Here is a 16,260-nt window from a genome sequence, read left to right as displayed (position 1 = left end):
TTTGTAGTAATGGTACATGGGAGGGTTTCCTTAATTTCTCTTTCAGATTTTTCATCGTTAGTGTATAGGAATGCAAGAGATTTCTGTGGCATTAATTTTTTTTCCTGCAACATTACCAAGTTCATTGATTTGCTCTAGTAGTTTTCTGGTGGCAGTTTAGGATTCTCAATGTATAGTACCGTGTCACCTGCAAACAGTGACAGTTTTACTTCTTCTTTTCCAATTTGTATTCCTTTTATTTCCTTTTCTTCTCTGATTGCCATGACTAGGACTTCCAAGACTATGTTGAATAGTAGTGGTGAGAGAGGACATCATTGTTTTGTTCCTGATCTTAGAGGACATGCTTTCAGTTTTTCACCATTGAGAATGATGTTTGCTGTGGGTTTGTCGTATATGGCCTTTATTATGTTGAGGTACGTTCCCTCTATGCCCACTTTCTGGAGAGTTTTTATCATAAATGGGTGTTGAATTTTCTCAACAGCTTTTTCTGCATCTACTGAGATGATCATACGGTTTTTCTTCTTCAATTTGTTAATATGGTGTATCACATTGATTGATTTGTGCATATTGAAGAATCCTTGCATCCCTGGGATAAATCCCACTTGATCATGGTGTATGATCCTTTTAATGTGTTGTTGGATTCTGTTTGCTAGTATATTGTTGAGGATTTTTGCATCTATATTCATCAGTGATATTGGCCTGTAATTTTCTATTTTTTGTAGTATCTTTGTCTGGTTTTGGTATCAGGGTGATGGTGGCCTCCTAGAATGAGTTTGGGAGTGTTCCTTCCTCTGCAATTTTTTGGAAGAGTTTGAGAAGGATGGGTGTTAGCTCTTCTCTAAATATTTGATAGAATTCACCTGTGAAACCATCTGGCCCTGGACTTTTGTTTGTTGGAAGATTTTTAATCACAGTTTCAGTTTCATTACTTCTGATTGGTCTGTTCATATTTTCTGTTTCTTCCTGGTTCAGTCTTGGAAGGTTATACCTTTCTAAGAATTTGTCCATTTCTTCCAGGTTGTCCATTTTATTGGCATAGAGTTGCTTATAGCAGTCTCTTAGGATGTTTTGTATTTCTGAGGTGTCTGTTGTAACTTCTCCTTTTTCATTTCTAATTTTATTGATTTGAGTCCTCTCCCTCTTTTTCTTGATGAATCTGGCTAATGGTTTATCAATTTTGTTTATCTTCTCAAAGAACCAGCTTTTAGTTTTATTGATCTTTGCTATTGTTTTCTTTGTTTCTATCTCATTTATTTCTGCTCTGATATTTATGATTTATTTTCTTCTACTAACTTTGGATTTTGTTTGTTCTTCTTTCTCTAGTTCCTTTAGGTGTACAGTTAGATTGTTTATTTGAGATGTTTGTTGTTTCTTGAGGTAAGATTGTATTGCTATAAACTTCCCTCTTAGAACTGCTTTTGCTGCATCCCATAGGTTTTGGATCATCGTGTTTTCATTGTCATTTGTCTCTAGGTATTTTTTGATTTCCTCTTTGATTTCTTCAGTGATCTCCTGGTTATTTAGTAACATATTGTTTAGCCCCCACGTGTTTGTGTTTCTTACGTTTTTTTCCCTGTAATTGATTTCTAATCTCATAGCATTGTGGTCACAAAAGATGCTTGATATGATTTCAATTTTCTTAGATTTACTGAGGCTTGGTTTGTGACCCAAGATGTGATCTATCCTGGAGAATGTTCCGTGCGCACTTGAGAAGAAAGTGTAATCTTCTGTTTTTGGATGGAATGTCCTATAAATATCAATTACATCTATCTGGTCTATTGTGTCATTTAAAGCTTGTGTTTCCTTATTAATTTTCTGTTTGGATGATCTGTCCATTGGTGTCAGTGAGGTGTTAAAGTCCCCCAGTGTTACTGTGCTACTGTCGATTTCCTCTTTTATAGCTGTTAGCAGTTGCCTTATGTGTTGAGGTGCTCCTGTGTTGGGTACATATATATTTATAATTGTTATATTTTCTTCTTGGATTGATCCATTGATCGTTATGTAGTGTCCTTCCTTGTCTCTTGTAACATTCCTTATTTTAAATTCTATTTTATCTGATATGAGTATTGCTACTCCAGCTTTCTTTTGATTTCCATTTGCATGGAATACCTTTTTCCATCCCCTCACTCTTAGTCTGTATGTGTCCCTAGGTCTGAAGTGGGTCTCTTGTAGACAGCATATATATGGGTCTTGTTTTTGTATCCATTCAGCGAGCCCATGTCTTTTGGTTGGAGCATTTAATCCATTCACATTTAAGATTATTATTATTATTATTATTATTTTTAATTTATTTATTTATGGCTGTGTTGGGTCTTCGCCTCTGTGCGAGGGCTCTCTCCAGTTGCGGCAAGCGGGGGCCACTCCTCATCGCGGTGCGCAGGCCTCTCACCATCGCGGCCTCTCTTGTTGCGGAGCACAGGCTCCAGACGCGCAGGCTCAGCAATTGTGGCTCACGGGCCCAGCTGCTCCGCGGCACGTGGGATCTTCCCAGACCAGGGCTCGAACCCGCGTCCCCTGCCTTGGCAGGCAGACTCTCAACCACTGCGCCACCAGGGAAGCCCTAAGGTAATTATTGATATGTATGTTCCTATTACCATTTTCTTAATTGTTTTGGGTTTGTTTTTGTAGGTCCTTTTCTTCTCTTGTGTTTCCCACTTAGAGAAGTTCCTTTAGCATTTGTTGTAGAGCTGGTTTGGTGGTGCTGAATTCTCTTAGCTTTTGCTTGTCTGTAAAGCGTTTGACTTCTCCATTGAATCTGAATGAGATCCTTGCCGGGTAGAGTAATCTTGGTTGTAGGTTCTTCCCTTTCATCACTTTAAATTTATCATGCCACTCCCTTCTAGCTTGTAGAGTTTCTGCTGAGAAATCAGCTGTTAACCTTATGGGAGTTCTCTTGTATATTATTTGTCATTGTTCCCTTGCTGCTTTCAGTAATTTTTCTTTGTCTTTAGTTTTTGCCAATTTGATTACTATGTGTCTCGGCGTGTTTCTCCTTGGGTTTATCCTGTATGGGACTCTCTGCGCTTCCTGGACTTGGGTGGCTATTTCCTTTCCCATGTTTGGGAAGTTTTCGACTATAATCTCTTCAAATATTTTCTCTGGTCCTTTCTCTCTCTCTTCTCCTTCTGGGACCCCTATAATGCGAATGTTGTTGCGTTTAATGTTGTCCCAGAGGTCTCTTAGGCTGTCTTCATTTCTTTTCATTCTTTTTTCTTTATTCTGTTCTGCAGCAGTGAATTTCACCATCCTGTCTTCCAAGTCACTTATGCATTCTTCTGCCTCAGTTATTCTGCTATTGATTCCTTCTAGTGTAGTTTTCATTTCAGTTCTTGTATTGTTCATCTCTGTTTGTTTGTTCTTTAATTCTTCTAGGTCTTTGTTAAACATTTCTTGCATCTTCTCGATCTTTGCCTCCATTCTTTTTCCGAGGCCCTGGATCATCTTCACTATCATTATTCTGAATTCTTTTTCTGGAAGGTTGCCTATCTCCACTTCATTTAGTTGTTTTTCTGGGGTTTTATCATGTTCCTTCATCTAGTACATAGCCCTCTGTCTCTTCATCTTGTCTATCGTTCTGTGAATGTGGTTTTTGTTCCACAGGCTGCAGGACTGTAGTTCTTGTTGCTTCTGCTGTCTGTACTCTGGTGGATGAAGCTATCTAAGAGGCTTGTGCAAGTTTCCTGATGGGAGGGACTGGTGGTGGGTAGAGCTGGCTATTGTTCTGGTGGGCAGAGCTCAGTAAAACTTTAATCTGCTTGTCTGTTGATGGGTGGGGCTGGGTTCCCTCCCTGTTGGTTGTTTGGCCTGAGGCGACCCAACACTGGAGCCTATCCAGGCTCTTTGCTGCGGTTAATGGCGGACTCTGGGAGGGCTCGCGCCAAGGAGTACTTCCCAGAACTTCTGCTGCCAGTGTCCTTGTCCTCATGGTGAGACAGAGCCACCCCCCGCCTCTGCAGGAGACCCTCCAACACTAGCAGGTAGGTCTGGTTCAGTCTCCTATGGGGTCACTGCTCCTTCCCCTGCGTCCCAATGCGCACACTACTTTGTGTGCCCTGCAAGAGTGGAGTCTCTGTTTCCCCCAGTCCTGTTGAAGTCCTGCAATCAAATCCCACTAGCCTTCAAAGTCTGATTCTCTAGGAATTCCTCCTCCCGTTGCCGGACTCCCAGGTTGGGCAGCCTGACGTGGGGCTCAGAACCTTCACTCCAGTGGGTGGACTTCTGTGGTATTAAGTGTTCTCCAGTTTGTGAGTCACTCACCCAGCAGTTATGGGATTTGATTTTACTGTGATTGCACCCCTCCTACTGGTGTCTCACTGTGGCTACTCCTTTGTCTTTGGATGTGGGGTATCTTTTTTGGTGAGTTCCGGTGTCTTCCTGTTGATGATTGTTCAGCAGTTAGTTGTGATTCCGGTGCTCTTGCAAGAGGGAGTGAGAGCACGTCCTTCTACTCTGCCATCTTGAACCAAATCTGAGACATTTTAAATTACCTATGTTGACTGGCATTATTATATTTTCACTGGATGGCTATAGTCCACAGTTTTCTTCACATTCTCCAAAAGATTATGTTGGAGGGAAGGGTTTCCTAATGTGAGCTGGTTTATAGAGTGCTTTAATATTTGTCATCATGTTTGATATCTCACAAAAATAAATAAATAAATAAATAAATAAATAATAACACCTGCCACTTATAATACCTGCCATGTGCTAGACAGTGTAGTAATCCTTACAATAACTTTATACGACAAGTGTCATCCCATTTACAGTCAGGAAAATTGAAGTTGCAAAAGATTGCAGCTTGTAACAGTTCCACAGGGCGATTTGTGGAATTACCCTGTAACAGTCCCATCTCTGCTTCTCCTCATCTGTTTGCTGCTAATACAGTTAGAGCCTGAATGAATCCAGGTTGACAAGACATCAAGAACTGCAGGCAGTGTATAGAGGTGTCACTAGAGGGTAAGCATCTTTAGGTAATGAAGAGTTGAGCGTGTTATTTACCTATGCAAATTAGTGTTAGCCTACAGGCGATAGCCTGCCTCTGAATTCTCCTCCTCCTCCTACCACAGTTTAAAGCCGGGGGTGTAAGGGAAATGAACCAAATTCAATAATGATGCATAGGTTGATATTTATTTAAGTGCCCTCCAAAGAACCAACTGTATCAAAATGGCACAGATAGCTTGTTAAAACTGCAATTTCCTGGGCTCCAGACCCAGGATCCTTGCAGATGGGCCCCAAGAGTCTGCCTTTTTAACAAACAACCCCCCTCCAGGTAATCATCCAACTATTATGCTTAAAAACCACTTCCCTAGAAATATCCCTATATCCCCAATTTACTGTGTCCTGTGCTTCAGTGAAAACCATGCATCCCAGATAGCAGCAACTTATCTCAGTTTCCTCGTCTTAAAAGAAATAACTGTAAATTACCTTTTGAGGTTATCATGAGGAGTAGAGATAATATATATATAAAGCGTGCTTGGCACTAAGTAGGCGTTAAACAAATGGTAGCCTCAACTGTAAAATCGATAGCTAGTGGGAAGCAGCTGCATAGCACAGGGAGATCAGCTCGATGCTTTGTGACCACCTAGAGGGGTGGGATAGGGAGGGTGGGAGGGAGACACAAGAGGGAGGGGATATGGGGATATATGTATATGTAGAGCTGATTCACTTTGTTATACAGCAGAAACTAACACACCATTGTAAAGCAATTATACTCCAATAAAGATGTTAAAAAAAAAAAAGGTAGCCGTATGAAACTTTCCTAACCAATTGATTAGATTTATTTATGTATCACAAAAGACAAATAGAGAACTTTAGCATTTATTATGCAGGTACTATTTCTTGACTTATGTATATTATTTTATTCTTACAACCATATAAAGTAGGTATTTTTTTCCAAGGAAGAATCAGAAAGTTGGAGATCAAGAAATTTAACCACGGGCACACAACTAAATAGTGATAGAAGTAGAGCAGAGGGTCTGACTCCAAAAACCGTGCCCTTTTCATCTCAACACACTGCATCTCAGTAAATTCAGTAAGCCATCCAGCTTAAAGACCAGAGAAAGAAGGTGGAAAGCTATAGCAACTAACATTGTTGAGGGCCATAGACGTGCAATCTGTAGCAAATTATGGAAATTAAATAAATGCTGAGTTACTTCTAAACAAGAGAAGACAAAACTCCTAAACCACTTTTGGTAGGGCATCTGCCTTAACTTGCTTTAGAATGAATTGACACTGAGCCATTCTGACTCCCCTACTCTGTCTCCCTCATGACTAACATTTATGAAATGGTTGGCCATGGTTTGAAGGTCAGTGTGTGACTACAGACTTGCAGGAAGATAACTGAACCATTGGGAAATCAGACCAACGTCCTTAACCTCATTAACACCATGGCCTAAGCAATGAGGCACTCACCACAAAGAAAACCATATTAGCGTCACTTTATCAAAACCAGTGCACAAAAAGCTAAATTAGAAAAGAAAAGTAGATCAAAAGATTAACTAATTTAGCAGGAAGAGTTTTTAAGAATATTCCACCTAAACAGTATTTACCTCCATGTATAACTGTTTGCGCCAACATTTTATTATCCGATGTATGACTCAGAATCCTCTTGCAGTACTTCAAAAATAACAGAAACTTTAAATTATAAGATGACATGGCTGTGATGAGCTTTTACAGTTGCACCCAATAAACTATAAAGTGCCAGTCTTTAAAAAGTTCCTACATTACTCTAAGTCAATTTATCTTTTAAGTCCTAATCCTGAAAGATAAATAAACCACTCATAGGTATGAGTATTTAACGTTTAATATCCGGAATGGAGAGGAAGTATTAACTATTTCAATACCTAAAGAAACATTTGGTAATCTAGGGAGAAAGGCATACTGTCATTCTAAAGCTTACTACTGACTCCTGGGAGAAGGGCCAGAACTAAAACAGGCACAGAGAATGGAAAGAAAGAAATGGATGAGAAAGACTCTAAGAACAGATCCGTGAAGCTTAGGTATCTGAGTAAACGTGTGCTTGAGGAAGAAGTTAAAAAGAAGTTTCAACTTGTTAAAACTAGCTTTCAAGTTTCAAGTCTGGGTTTTGGGGGTGGTATTAATAACTGACTGATACTGAAGAAAGAGTGGCAAGTATTAAAATGAATATGCATTTCACTGGCAATTTCCAGTAAGCAAAAAAATCCAATTGGTAAGTGAGGGGTATCAATGAGAAGGGTAGATAGTAAAGACACTGAAAAAAGTCCTCAGGAGCTCCAAGTTTGAGACTGCAGAAGGGGAGTAATATTCCTCATGATAAGATCCAGGTTTAGCCAGTCTGATGTTTTGCTCAGATAAAATCATTTCTTTGAGGAGTCTGGGGGAGTTTGAAAGGATAGACCAATATATGATTTTGGAGATGAGATAGAAACAAAGCATGTAGGTCAATCATTGAAAAAGCTGAAGAAAAACATTATTTGAAGAGAGTCAAGAAAGTAAGAAATGGGCCTTCAGCATAACTTCCCTATTAGTTGGTACTACCAAGACATCAATCTCCCTGGCCCGGGAGGCAAAACAGGCTGGGAAGAAACCTTATTCATTTTCCTGTTTCCAATTTACCTTCATGTAAAAAGAGTTAAGAAGAAGTGTGTTAGGAAACCAAAAAGAGATAAATTTGAAAATTGTTAGCTTTCCATGTATAACATCTTGCACATTTGTACTAAATTAGTTAAGGAAAATGTGAAGAAATAAGGCACACTGTGAGAGTGCCCACTTAGAAAGATTTTACTTATAAAAGGTATTAGGTCATTTTTGGAGAATACACTGTGCCGACACCTCTATACAGTGTCCCTTTGTTAAGTTATTTTCAATTAAATACCTTTGAGGGTACCATCTGTTTCCTCTCAGGATCCTGACTGATAACATTGTTGGTGATTCTTTTTATCATCACCACCCTGGATAAATCATTACAATGCTATGCATGCTTACTTACTGAGGATTTACCATGTCTCATATTCTGTTGATATAAGTGATTTTAAAAGCAAACTCATTTGAGGGAAAATATTAGATTTTGCTTTTTGGGTTTTTGTAATGGGTGACTTTATATTAAGCATTTTCAGTTGTTTAGAAGCATTCCCATTATTAAAATGTTGTGTGATGACTCACTGTCACTTAAAATCTGGAAATAAATATTTTCTTTCTATATTGTCAATTTTCTAACCAGTAAAAGAGCTAGTAAAAATTGCAATTATTTATCACAAATAAAATACTTCTTAAATCAAGATCTTGTCTATATATATATAATAAAGTATATACAGTGGTCATCTTTGGGAGATGGGATTATGAGGCTGTTATTTTTTTCCTTTATAATTTTCTAAATTTCAGATTTTTATAGAATATTTAATATATCTATAATGAGAATAAAGCAACACGCATTTGTTTTTTTAAAACTACATGAATTGACTAAATTCATCATAATAATATAAACTTATATTAGCCCCAAATTAATTTTAATTTAATTGGTGTTTAAATCTAAATTTCTTTAAGTATGGTTTTGTCCCAAACCACTGATGTAATCTTTACTGATCCATTAGGTAGTTTTTCACATTGTCTGGGTTTAGAATTTCTCATGCTTTTCCATGTGTCTCTCCCATCAGTGGTGGAGCTATGAGGACATAATTATTAACAAGACTAGTGTACAAGTAAGGTCATTTAAGCAAGTGGTATTTTGGATTGGAAAGATCCTTGAGGAAATCTAATCATAGCAAGCTTTATTTACAGTAAAATCTCTCCACCCAAAAAATAGTACCTCTACTAAGTATTTTTAAAATCCATTTACATACTCTGGGAAAAGCAAAGAAACTAATATTTTCATTGGAAGGTGTCCACATGTGTAGTCATAGTGGAATGCATTAAAGCATGTCATTCCTAGCCAAAATGTAAGGGATGCTGTACTAAGAATGATGAATCAATTCATCAAAAATCTGATTAAAGCACAGAATTATTTTTAAGATAAGGAATGATATGAAAGAATAAATATGGATCAATAACATAAACCAAAACTATACTTAATTCCACTGAAAATGGAATATACATCACATCAAATTCTGCCAGTATGTAATATGCACATATTTATTGGCATTTATTTTCATAAGACGAATTCTAGGAACTTACTCAAAGCCATTTTCTGCCAGCTGTGAAAAGGTTAACTAATGAAGAAAGTAAACAAGACATTTTTTAAAATCTATGAGATACGAAACTGGAATCTTTAACTATCTTCATAATCTGATTATTTCATGCAACAATATATCTTTAAACTATTCTTTAGCCAAAGTTCGATACCTGCTTCTTCTCAGAATTAAAAGCTTTAACAAAATAACTGCAGTTTTTGATATATAAATAACAAAATTCATCCATTTTTACTTAAATATTATTACTTTAGACATTAAATCTTATATTTTAAAAATTCTGGAAGAAGTCTAGATATAAATGCTATCAATGGTTGCCTCTGGGTAGTGAAACTTGGTATAATTATATTTTACTTCTATTTGCTTTTTGTGCTTTTCAAATTTTCTCTGAAAGCATTTTACTTTTCTAATAAACTGAAAATTAAGAGTAGCATTTTTTGTATATATTAATACATGTAACATTGTTATATACATTGGCATATACACATAACAAATATATATGGAACAAATTAAAATTATGAACAATAACTCTTACTTATTAAATACTAGTAGCTAGATACTCTTCTGAATCCTTTATATGTATTTCATCCTCGTAGCAACCATAGGAGTTAGGTACTATTATTTTCAGATAGGAAATGAAAGTACAGAGCTAATATAACTTACAGTCATACAGCTGGCTAGTATAGGCAGAGCTAGTTTTTGAGACCAAAATATTTGACTACAGAGCACATGTAAAATAAGTGGGTGCTTTTACAGAGTATATTATGAAAGTTTGTATCTCTGAAAATTTCTTTTCAAGCAAGTCTGATTCAGCCCAGTGTGGGTCTAATTCAGTTTGTAAACTTGATGATTTTTATGTCTTCGCATAACTATTAGGTGAATAAGTTACAATAAGATAAAAAGATTGATCATAATAAAGGTCATTTCAGGATTAAGAGAGAAAACTCTAAACTTGATCATAAGGAAAATTTTCTTTAAATATTTTAATCTGAAACCATTATTTCTATGAAGATTTATAGCTTTCCCTACAGAAAAAGGCCTTGTAATAATAACATATCTTTCAGTATGTGAAAAAGAGTTTTTAAAAAGTCAAATTAAAATCTCCACAGAACCTAAATGAATTTCTCTAGGTGAGACAGGCTGGGACCCAGGACCCTTTGCTGCAATGCTGCAGTGCTTGCACCTGGACACACCTCTTCTCGAGCTACAAAATACAAGGAAACTATATGGGACTAAAAATAACTGCATGCATGCACCGTTAGGGCAAATTCTGGACAGTAGATACAAAGAGGCCAAAAAACCCAACGGCCACTTTGGAAGAGCCTGGAGCAAAGCAGGGCACTGTGCATGCCCCCTGCACACAACACGACCTAAGGGGTGGGCAAAACCGCTAAGCCACCCCTCCAGCCGACCCCTGGACACACCCCTGCCCTCACCCCACATAAGGAACAAGCTCGGCCCTCCGCCCCGGGGAGAGCGAGCAAGGGAACCTGCTGTTTGTTCTCACTCCCCGCCGCTGCAGCAGGGGCCCCAGTAAAGTCTTGCCTGAATTTCTTATCTGGCCTCTGATCAATTTCTATTGCTTGAGGAGGCCAAGAGCCCTGGTCAGTAACATACTTTGTGGCGCCCAGCGTGGGGCACTTGTCCCATTCTGGGGAGAGGATCTGGGCACCTCCGGGACCACCGAACGCAGCTTCCCTGTGGGTGACAAGCAACGGCCTGGACCTCTTGTTTCAGCATCAGCGCTTTTCGTAAGTCCACCCTCCTGGCCCCTGCGGGGCCTCAGTACCCTCATCCAGGCAACACTTCCCCCCTCCCCTTTGTCCTTTTCCCCTCCCCTTTGTCCCGTTCCCTCTCCTGAAATCTCTCTGCTTCTCTGTCCTCTCCTCTCTCTGTCCTCTCCCACTTCTGTCCTGTCCTTCCGAGAGAGTGGACATCGGGCAGCGACAGCGTCACTCCTCGCAGCTTGCGAGACCTGCTCCCTCTGGCCGGCAACGGCTCACCTGGACAGGTGACAAGCAGAGGCGGGAGAGGCTCGCCTCACACGGTGCAGACCTTGGTCCAGCGGGCTCTTCCTGACAGGAGAATTATGAGAGCGATAGAGGTTCAAACCTCATGTCGTGTAGTAGCTGGAAGGCCGGTCATCCCGATATTCTCACCTTTATTTTCCTGCCACCAAGAGAAGTCCCGCTGGGAACCGGCTGAAGCGGCAGGTTTCTGTATACTGGTGTACCCGTGGGTGAGGGTCCCACCTGTTGGTTGGGGACCCACAGACAACGTACAACTGGCTGGTTTCTGGGCTCGATCACGCCGGTGGGTAGTGGACAGGGTGCTTTCTCCTTCCCTGGCCCTTTCTGGAAGCACGCAGGTCGGTGCCTGAATAGACACACGCAGGGGAGGGGTTGAAAAGGCAATCTCTCTCTTTCTGTCTCTTTCTCTTTTTCAGTCTTTTCTGTCCCCCCTCCCTTTACCTCTCCCTTGGTCCTCGCACCTGCACTCCCATCCCCTTTATCCTGAAAACTTCTTGCTTGTGTCTTTAAGTTTCGTGATTGGTATCTTTGTTTGTGTTGTGGTTTTGTCTGTCCAACTGCTCCTGCAAGTCTCTGCTGACATTGTGGTCATGGTGGAGCACTTAAGCCTTGAAATACCAATGCAGCCCGCATTGCCTGAGACTCTAGCCTCGGGTTACTTAGTGGGATTTTAAAGAACAAAAAGAAAAGACAGGAGCTTGCCTTTTTCCCGCCTCTGCTCTTGCAATATAACTAGTCTGCCTGAGCTGGAGGGGCTTGCATCTCTCTCCTCCACCTTTGCAATGTAACTGTTCTGCCTGGGCTCTCAGGAACTACCTGATTCATCTGCAGTCCCCAGACTGAGGAAAAAAAAAAAAAAGAGGACCATTTTAAATTCAAGCTGGAGGGGGGGGCGTGTGGGGGGGGGAGGGCTTCCCTGGTGGCGCAGTGGTTAGGAATCTGCCTGCCAATGCAGGGTACATGGGTTCGAGGCCTGGTCTGGGAAGATCCCACATGCCGCAGAGCAACTAAGCCCGTGAGCCACAACTACTGAGCCTGAGCTCTAGAGCCTGCAAGCCATAACTACTGAGTCCGTGTGCCACAGCTACTGAAGCCCGTGCGCCTAGAGCCCGTGCTCCACAACCAGAGAAGCCACCGCAGTGAGAAGCCCGCGCACTGCAACAAAGAGTAGCCCCCGCTCACCTCAACTAGAGAAAGCCTGCGCACAGTAATGAAGACCCAACACAGCCAAAAATAAATAAATAAATTAATTAATTAAAGTTTTTAAATAAATAAATAAATAAATTCAAGCGGGAAAACTATGAGATCTCTGGTTGTATAGAAATTAACTTGTCTAGCTTAAACTTGTGGATTTAATTAATACAGACCTGTTTTAGGGTCATCAACATAAAGTACAATACTTTCATTGTACCTAGGGTTCCTGGAAGTCAATAAGTGCATATTGTTTCTGTTATAAAATCTGTCAACAGGGAAAAAAGTCTGATATGATTACATTTTTAAGTAAATGTAACTGGGATAAGACACCCCTCAAGAAATTAGAGAACAAGTAGATTCTGCAGCTTGGGATACCTCGGTGCCAGGAAGGGCAAAACGTGTTCCCCCAATAAAACAAGATTAAGGCCTGGGGAAAATACCCCTGGAAGAGACAGTATCCTTTAAAGCCTGAGGCCCTAAGGGGAATCCAACCGCTGCTCAGCAAATTCCTAAAACACGGACTCATTAGGCCCTGCCAATCCCCTTGCACCACCCCAATCCTTTCCATTCAGAAGCCTAACAGAGAGTATCGGTTTGTGCAAGCCTTATGAGCAGTGAATGAGGCAGTCATCCCTGTTCACACACTGGTGCCAAACCCACACACCCTCCTCGCCCAAGTGCCAGGGAGCACCCAGTATTCCTCTGTTTCGGCCCTCAAAGATGCATTTTTCTGTATTCCCCTACATCCAGACTCTCAATACCTTTTTGCCTTTGAATGGAGGGACCCTGACACCCTGGAGTCTACCCAGTATACCCGGACTGTGCTTCCGCAGGGTTTTCAGGACAGCCGCCATCTTTCTGGAAACGCATTAGCAAGGGAACTGAGGGAACTGAGCCTTGAGAAGGGAACTCTGCTACAGTATGTTGATGATTTATTGATAATTAGTGAGACCAAACAAGATTCAGATCAAAATACTTTAGGGTCCTAAATTTTCTGGCTAAAAGGGGATATAAAGCCTCTACTTCCAAGGCTCAGATCTCACAACAGTGGGTTCAATATTTAGGATTTGTTTTGACCCCAGGGGCACGGGCCCTGGCCACAGACAGGAAAACAGCAATTAGTGCATTACCATCTCCAACCACAAAGAGGCAACTCCGAGGCTTTCTCGGGATGGCTGGGTTCTGTCGTATCTGAATTCCAAGTTATGGCCTTAGGGCAAACCCCTATATGAGGCTCTAAAGGGAGGAGAAAGGGAACCCCTTCAATGGAATAAGGACCGCCAGCAGGGCTTTGAGACTCTAGAGCTTGAGTTGAGTAAAGCACCAGCACTGGGGCTTCCACATTTGGACAAGCCCTTCACACTACACGTTCACGAGAGGTCAGGGATAGAACTAGGGGTCCTGACCCAAAAACTGGGACCGGATCAGAGACCAGGGGCTTACTTTTCAAAACAACTGGACTCAGTGGCCCTGGGATGGCCAAGCTGCCTGCGGGCAGTAGCAGACACAGCCCTGTTGGTTAATGAGTCTTCTAAGCTCACCCTGGGACAACATTTAGATGTGTTAACCCCTCATCATGTACAATCTGTGCTGGAGGTCAAAGGACACCATTGGTTGACTGGGGGAAGGTTAACAAGATATCAGGCCTTCCTAATGGACACCCCCGACATTACCTTAAAGATATGCCAAACCCTGAACCCAGCGACTCTGCCTCTGGCATTCGAGAGTGGAGACTTACTGCATCAGTGTATAGAGACCATAGAACAAATTTACTCCAGCAGGACTGATCTAGATGAGCGTCTTGACAGCCCTGAGGTCAAATGATTTACTGATGGGAGCAGTTTTGTAGAAATGGGAACCCAAAAGGCGGGGTATGCCAACAGTTAGTCTAGATGAAGTCATAGAAGCCAAGACCCTGCCACCCCAGACATCAGCCCAGGAGGCTGAACTAATTGCATTAATGAGAGCTTTGCAATTAGTGAAGGATAAGAAATTAAATATTTTTACTGACTCTCAACATGGGTTCCACGTGCTACATGCTCATGCTGCCATTTGGAAAGAAAGAGGAATGTTAACCGCTAGAAATTCCCCCCATAAAACATGAAGATTTGATTCTGGCTCTTTTAGAAGCAGTGCAGCTTCTGACCCAGGTGGCAGTAATCCACTGTAGAGGCCATCAGAGGGATGGCTCTTTTGTGAGCCAAGGGAACAGCAAAGCTGATCAAATTGCAAAACAGGCAGTTCGACTGCAGGAACCTGAACAAGTTATGGCTCTAGTGATTGGCCCCCCTGAACTCCCTAGCCTTTCCCAGTATCCCCCACAGGAACAAGAAAATGCTGAGAAATGGGGCTATGAGAAGGGAAGCACAGGCTGGTATAAAAAGGAGGATAAAGTTCTAATCCCTGAAGCCCAACAATGCAAAGTCACTAAGAGTTGCATGGTGCCACCCACTATGGGAGGGGTGCACTATGGGACTTGATGCAAAAGGCTTTTTCAGGGAAGGGGCTTGAAAGGACAGTAAAACAAGTAACGCTTGCCTGTGATTTATGTGCCCTTAATAACCCACAGACCCATCCAATCCCCCCCTTCGTTTCTCAGGCCAATTCAACACTGAGGGACATAACTGGGGGAAGACTGGCAGTTAGATTTCACCCAAATTCCCCCACAATCAGGTTATAAATATCTTCTGGTGTTTGTTGATTCTTTCACAGGATGGGTTGAAGCCTACCCGACCCGATCTGAAAAGGCTATGGAAGTCTGTAAGTCCCTCTTAAAAGAAATAATTCCTTGGTTTGGACTTCCAAAGTCCCTGCAGAGCAATAACGGGCCCACTTTTATAGCCAAAATCACACAGGGGTTCACAGAGGCCCTAGGGATAGACTACAAGCTACACACCTCTTGGCACCCCCAGTTTTCAGGGAAGGTAGAGAAAATGAACCATACTTTAAAGAAAACCTTAGCAAAGCTCTGCCAAGAAACTCATGAACTCTGGAACAACTTCCTTCCTATTGCTTCCCTCAGGGTCCGTGTAGCCCCCAGAAGTGGTCTGAGACTTTGCCCATTTGAAATGACCTAAGGGAGGCCTTTTCTTACTACTGACATTCTACTGGATGAGGAAGTGAACCAGATCCTGAGATATATTATTCTAGGACAAGTTCAGAAGGCAACCCAGGACTCTGCCCACAAGGCACTGCCAGCTCCCACTAAAAAATACAGAGGAAGGAGCAGTTCCTTCACAAATAAACCCCAGGGACCAAGTTCTTCTTAAAACTTGGAAAGAGGCCCCCCCCACAAGACCAACTATTGCCAAAATGGAAGGGCCCCTATAAAGTTATTTTAACCACCCCTACTGCCGTCAAAATGCAAGGGGTATCTAGTTAGGTACATTTGTCCAGACTAAAGCTTTTACCTCCAGAGACCCCGCAGGTCACAACAGAAGAACAATACACCTCTGAGCCAGTGGAAGAGCTGAGATACCTATTCAAAAGACAGGCACCATCAACAGATAAGTAAAATGATGTAGTGGGTTGGTTCCTATCTGAAGCCCTAACGGGACTTGGGACTTCTCTTATTTCCTTGGCTGATGTGGTTCTTGACAACTGTCTGGCCCTTGAGTACCTTCTGGCAGAACAAGGTAGAGTTTGTGCGGTAATTGATACTTCCTGCTGCACTTGGATCAACGGGACAGGACAGGTAAAAGTTAATATGAAGGAAATATATGCCCCGGCAGAGTGGCTTCACAATTTTGGTGGGGCAACATCGCCTCCCCTGTCTGGTCAACAGTTAAGGAAGCCCAAATTTAGCCTGGCTCCTTCCCTTTCTGGCCCTTTAATGGCTATTGTTGTTCTCCTTCTTAGCCCTTGTTTGTTTAACC

The sequence above is a fragment of the Balaenoptera musculus genome, chromosome 5 (assembly GCF_009873245.2).
Source record: "Balaenoptera musculus isolate JJ_BM4_2016_0621 chromosome 5, mBalMus1.pri.v3, whole genome shotgun sequence".
Taxonomy (NCBI): Eukaryota; Metazoa; Chordata; class Mammalia; order Artiodactyla; family Balaenopteridae; genus Balaenoptera; species Balaenoptera musculus.
Note: the sequence above shows the minus strand (reverse complement) of the source record.